This window comes from Lactuca saligna, chromosome 4 (assembly GCF_052625555.1).
Source record: "Lactuca saligna cultivar CGN05327 chromosome 4, ASM5262555v1, whole genome shotgun sequence".
Lineage (NCBI taxonomy): Eukaryota > Viridiplantae > Streptophyta > Magnoliopsida > Asterales > Asteraceae > Lactuca > Lactuca saligna.
Window position 1 is genome coordinate 148,710,044 of NC_136420.1, and position 7,226 is coordinate 148,717,269.

Below are 7,226 nucleotides of genomic sequence, written 5' to 3' on the forward strand. Positions count from 1 at the left end.
CCGTACTCGAATCAAGGAAGGCCAAGACAAGACCAGGAAGCTAGTAGTAGTATCATGATCCCTTGAGATATTTCAGTGTTCTGATGTTGTTATGATATGTTTCAGAATGGTAGTTTTGCGTTCGAGACCAGCAGTCGGCAGCTCAGATGCCGGAGGGGGATCAGGATCAGGATCCGGCCCGGAGGTCGGGCAGATGGATGAGCAGACCAGAGAGTTCCTTTCTTCTGAGGTCACCCGCATCATACTGGAGCAGACTCCTGTGATCTTCGGTTCGATCAAGGAGGGTATTTTAGAGCTGATGGATGAGAGATTGGGTATTTTCCGTGCCGAGATGGCGGCCATGATGGGGTCGCGCACACTTACGTTCAGGGAGTTCAGGGCATGCGGAGCTCCAGACTATCATGGGGCGCAGGACCCCATAGCGAGTACCAGATGGTTGGCGGATGTGGCCAACGCTTTCCGCTCTAGCAGGTGTCCCGAGGGGGACAAGGTCAGTTTGGCGTCCTGTCTTCTGAAGGACAGGGCGCGGGATTGGTGGGAGGAGGTCGGACATGCCATCGGGGATGATGCGGCATTGGACGCCATGACCTGGGCTGATTTCTCTACCAGGTTCAGGGCGGAGTTTGCACCGGTCATTGAGATGCAGCAGTTAGCTAGGGAGTTTCAGGACCTTACCCAGACTACAGAGACAGTGGCGGAGATCACCACCAAGTTCAGGGAGAGGGCTCTTCTTGTTCCTTAGTATGCAGCCGATGAGGAGATGAAGAAGGCCCGTTATCATGAGATGTTGCGGAGTGATATCGGCATGTTTGTGAGCCGGTCCAGCTGTAAAACGCTGGATGACATGATTGCAAGAGCTCAGGAGAGGGAGATTGATCTCGAGATGGAGAAGAAGAGGAAATCGGAGGCGGTTTCGGGTCCAGGCAGTTCGGGCAAAAAGCCCAAGGTATCTGATCACAGGTCCAGGAGTCAGCAGAGCCATGGTCGATGTGGCAAGTGTGGGAGATTGCACGAGGGAACGTGCAAGGCAGGGAGTTCCGGCTGCTACAAGTACGGTCGAATTGGGCATTTGAGCAGGGATTGTACGGCCCCTGCTACTGCTGTTGCAGCATCAGATCTGATTTGCTTTCAGTGCAATCAGAGGGGACATAAAAAGTCCTAGTGTCCAAGTTTAGCTGCAGCAGGGAAGGTGGTTGCACCTGCCCCTTCTACTTTGAGGATTACAGATGGCCGTCAGGGCCGAGCAAAGACACCAGTGGCTAGGAGCCGAGCTTATCAGTTGACAGCAGAGGAGGCGCGAGCGACTCCTGATGTGGTGACGGGTATGTATATTTCCTTCATCTCTTAATTATTATTATCGTTGAATATTACTTGATGGTATGTTTTATTTAGGGTCGTTCTCGGTGAACGGCATTTCTGCTTTGGTATTGTTCGATTCGGGGGCTACCCGATCATTCGTATCGCTTGCGCTTAGCAAGAGATTTAGTAGAGCTCCTGGTGAGCTGGATTATCCATTAGAGGTTGAGATAGCAGATGATAGGATCGTGAGGGTCGGCAGAGTGCATAGAGGGTGTTCCCTTCAGATATTTGATGAGCAGTTTTCAGTGGATCTGGTACCTATTCCCCTGTGAGGGAATAAAGTTATTGTGGGTATGGATTGGCTAAGCCCCAATGGGGCGGTGATTGATTGTGAGCTTCAGCTAGTGAGGGTTCGCACTCCCAGTGGGGGAGAGTTGGTGATTCAGGGTGAGAGGCCACAGCGAGGACCGACCTTTTGTTCCGCCGCAAGGGCGAGGCACTATGTTCAGTAGGGTTGCACCGGTTTTGTAGCTTACGTCTTGGATGCCCGGGAGAAGGGAAAGACGACAGTTGATGACGTTCCTATTGTTCGAGACTACCCGGATGTGTTTCCCGAGGATTTGCTGGGGATACCTCCTGAGAGACAGGTTGAGTTCAGGATCGACCTAATTCCTGGTGCGGCTCCGATAGCCAAAGCACTATATCGACTAGCTCCCCCTGAGATGCAGGAGTTGTCTACACAGCTGCAGGAGCTGTTAGACAAGGGTTTCATTCGGCCGAGCAGTTCGCCTTGGGGAGCGCCAATCCTGTTTGTGAGGAAGAAGGATGGGTCGCATCGTATGTGCATTGATTATCGGGAGTTGAATAAGGTAATGGTGAAGAACCATTACCCACTTCTGAGGATAGATGATTTGTTTGATCAGCTTCAGGGAGCGTCTTGGTTCTCCAAGATCGATCTACGCTCCGGTTATCATTAGATGCGGGTTAGAGATGAGGATGTACAGAAGACTGCTTTCAGGACCCGGTATGGTCATTATGAGTTTGTGGTGATGCCATAAAATCTAATGGTCATAAGGTTTCTGTGACATCCCCATTTTCACGGCCAGAAAAGACCGATTTTGTTTATGCTTTATAAAAATCAGAGTACTTCTTTTAATAAAAATGTTGCGGAATTTGTTCCCTAGAAAAATACGATAAATACGTTATCATAACATTTTCAAAGAAACGTATTTTATTTATGTTAAAATGTTTGGGATGTCATCGTCAATACAGAAACATAAGCATAAACAGAACTTATATTTATTTACACTAGTGGTCTACATCTCTTTAATCTCTCAGTGTGACTTCATATCAATACCTGTGATGTAAATAAACTGAGTGGGTCAGGTTGGGAAACCTGGTGAGTACATAGGGATTTCAATCCCACAATGTTATACCATATATATAGTTTAAAATTCACAAAATATACAATTTCACCATATATATATATATATATATATATATATATATATATATATATATATATATATATATATATATATATATATATATATATATATATACAACTCTTATCCCACCCCGTCGATCCTCGCAACGAGGCTATCCATACTCTCGGACCTAAGATTAGTCGTTTTACCTACTCCATATACCCAGATCAGAAATGAACGAATTTACCAAATCCATACTCTCGGACTAGGGACGAATGACTAATCCATACTCTCGGATTAATGATAAATGATTATGCCTAATCCATACTCTCGGACTAGGGACAATGACTAATCCATACTCTCGGATTAATGACGAATGATTATGCCTAATCCATATTCTCGAACTAGGGACAATGACTATGTCTAATCCATACTCCCGGATAAGTGACATATACTAACTTCTATTCTCTGAGTTTAACTCACTTGTACTCGTAAGAATATACTACCCAATATTCCTCATATTTAATTTAGGTCTACTCTTTATCCTAAATTATCAAATGTAATCAGGTATGTTCTTTAACACGAATTTCAAGCAACATCAATTAACTCGCACATAAACATATAATTAATACTTCAATCAATACTTGTATTAAAATCATGTTCATGAAAGGGACTATGCACTCACTTGAAAGGTGGTGACTCAGCACTCGGACAACGCTTCGATACTCTCAAAACAATTTCCTTCGATAAAACCTAGTATCAATACCACTAGGGTTTAGTCTAACGATAACCGTGACTAATTAATAGTCTAGCTATTATTATTATTATATAGGCATTAAATAACACTCAATATAACTCATAATAATAGCCCAAATAATTATTTTCAAGTCCTAATAATGTTACTATAATTAATTAGAAGCTATATTAAAATAGCGTAGGCGTAGCTCACTTACAACGGGTTTTTCGCAAAACCGGGCTTCGCTGGAGCAGCGTTTCCCGAGCCGAAAGGCTCTTTTCTCGGAGCCGTCGAGCGCTCCGGGGCTTCCGCCTCGTGCTAGGGAGTTACCCTAGGATTTAGGGGGTTAGGGAGGCTTAGAGAGAGGGTTTAGAGAGAGAAAGAAGGTTTGGGAGGTGTGAAGAGAAGGCTAGACCCGACACCTCTATTTATAGTACAAAAACCTGATGGACTCGCCGAGTTGGTGCATGTGGCACCCTTCTGGTGGTGCCACGTGTCCAATTCTGGTGGTGCCACGTCACCCCCTATCGCGTATCAGCCTTCAAACTTATAAAAATCATAACTTTCGCATACGAGCTCCGTTTTTGATGTTCTTTATATCCACGCGTAGGTAAAATCAAGATCTACAACTTTCGTTTAAACTTCATCGGCTAATTCTCGACCGATCTCAAATTTAATAGTAGGAGGCGTTTAGACTGTTAAATGACCCCGAAGAATTCATAACTCCTTCATACGGACTCCGTTTTCGTCTGTATTTTTACCGTTGAGTTCCTATTAATGAGATATTCAACTCTCATACGAAGTCAGATTTGGGCGTTCTTTTTATCAACGCTCTTAGTTTAACATATTCTACGAATTTCATTTAGATCACTAAGGCTAAAAAGTCCTCCATCGTAGATTCACTATTTACGCTTCCCGGTGTCGTGCCGGTTCCGTCGCGAAACTTCGACGAGCCATAACTTCTTCGTTATAACTCGGATTTTGGCATTCTTTATATGTACGGAAACGTTGTGACATATTCTACAACTTGGTTAAGATTATCTATTCTAAATAATCTTTTGTCAAAAAGCCATTTTCGACCCCTATTGCCTCTAAATTGACTAGCCCGGATCTACGGGCGTTACAATTATCTCCCCCTTAGGATGATTACGTCCCAGAATCATCAACGAAACAGGGCTCACATGATGACTCCATTTGTTATGTATTCATCCTAAGTCGTAACTCCGATGTTTCTTCGAACATGTATCTAACTCTTAGACTCATTGACTACAGGCGGTGCTCGATCCTACATCCGCCCTCTATCTCACATTAGACTCCAAATTATGACCTTCGAGTCACAATCATCAATCCTCATTGATACGAATTGAATGGAACGATGCGTCATATTCTAATGACCTATCATCGTGCGAGGCATTGCTTGGACTTAGGTCGTTTAGAGTCAAATTTCGGAACAGTTTATACCTTCCTTCATGTTCTAATTTACATCTTAAAAGGTACAGTTTTTAGCAACCGTCGAGATACTTTTACTGATCGCTTTGATTAATTCTTCCGGCTTAAGTCGGTGCTACATCGAACTTGGTTCTACGTAACATATTTATCGTAGTCGGACGCAATTCGTTATGACCACTCGGGTCGGAATATCAACAATCTTCTTGGTCATTACCGAAACAATGGTAACAACATACTTGAATAAAACAAAATCAATTACTAGCTTCTTGGTAACCTTGTGACTTTCCTTGATCCAAGCGTGAGTCCTGTGCTTCCGATAGTATAGGCCTCTACTACCATTCACACCTACTCATACTCGTCCCATGTATTGTCCCGTAGTTTTTCCAAGTCACCATACAAGAAAACCATACAACTGTTGGGTTATGAGCATTCTAACACTCCTAGGTGTACATGCAACCCTAAATACCTTGGATCTATGTTTTCTCTATTATACATGCAAATATGAACATCCAAGGTATTATCCTAATCTAGCATACAAAACTATCAATATAACAAGATAGAATACATACCTCTTTGATGTAGGGTCACCCCATGACTTTACCCATTCCTTATGGTCCATGGATTTTAACCTCCATGGAGTATCCATGGGTCACCCCATGGACTTAGTCCAACATAAGGAATCTTGGATCACAAGCCCACATATATAAGAATGCATGATTTACACAATCAACCCATATATTTAATTAGTCTTCTTTTGACCACTTAATTAATCCTAGATTAATTCTTGATCAATACTAATTAAATAACCTTATTAATATATTAGAACCTATAATATATTAACAAACCTTAAGTGTTATTTCTCTCATTATAGTCTATCCAAGTGCATGATGCCATGCAACCCAAATGGACCATGCCGGGTCGGGTCAAGTCTTACCAATTATAGTTATGGACTTAGACATTAATCCAACAACAACAACTTAACACATCAGATAAAAAAACAAAGGTTTTATATTATTTCTTGAAACTGTTAAACAGGTGTTCAAGTTCACCCTAGACTATGCCTCTAACAGGCTACATCGTGAGGTACTATCTACACGATTACTCCATAACTCGATCCTCGGATGTCAAGCCTTCACTCTTGAATCCTCGCATTGTCATCTGCTTCGTCGATGATCATTTGAAATGCTCTCGCCTTTGGCTTTGGTGGCACATTTGGCTTTGTAGCCCCTTCTCTTTTTGGGAAGTCTTGTTTGAAGTGTCCTTCTTCTCCATACTTAAAGCAGACTTCTCTCTTGGTTGTGCATTGGTTGGCGTAATGACCAATCTTCCTGCATTTAAAGCATGCTGTATATTTAGAGCATTTCCCGATGTTCTTCTTTCTACACTTGTCACACCATTGCATTCCTTCTTCAGACTTCGAGAATTTTCTCTTCTCGCTGGACCTTGAAGATCCTTCAAACTTTCTCTTCTCGCCAACCTCCATCTTGCTGGCGGCTCTTCCCTTGATCATATCTTCGACAGACTTGGCAGCCCAGATAGCTGCCTCTAGAGTAGGTGCTTGACGCACTGGCACCGCGTACTCCCATGGAAGTCCTTTTGCGTACTTGTCAATTTTCGTCAGCTCATCCGGAACAAGACGCAAGGCGAACTCCATCTTCTCTGTGAAGTTGTTGGTGTATTCATCAATAGACGTGCTTCCTTTCTTCAAGGTAAGGAATTGGTTTTCTAGCTCAAGCAAATTTTGGGTTGAGCAGTACTTACGTTTGAACTGCACCAAAAACTCTGCCCATGTTAGTTGCAGGGGCTCATTGGGGCTTAGAGTCTTCCCCAGAGTGTTCCACCAATGAACCACACCTCCTCTGAACTGGCATACCGCAAACGTTGTTTGTAGTTTGCCTCTGCAACCACACATCATGAAAGCTAACTCCATCTCTGAGATCCAATCCATGACCCCGATCGGATCTTCCTTTCCAGTGAAAGTTGATGGCTTGCAGGTCTAAAAATCCTTGTACTTGCATCCATTCCTCTCGACTTCGTCATCTTGATTGTTCCTTCTAATCACCGGTGGATCAGCTTGACCAACGGTCCTGCTGTCGTTCCTTTCCTCACACTGCCCGTCATTCAGCTCGGGCTGCTCAATAGGCATCGTAAGTTCCTCTCGAGCTTGTTGAAGTAAACGCCTTGTTTCCCCCATTTGACGATCCAACATCACCTGGATCATCGCTTGCACTCCGGCCATCGTTATTGGCTCAGCAGCGGCTACCACAACCGGTATCTGCTCAATCACTGGGGGTTGGTTTCTGTTCCCATTTGCG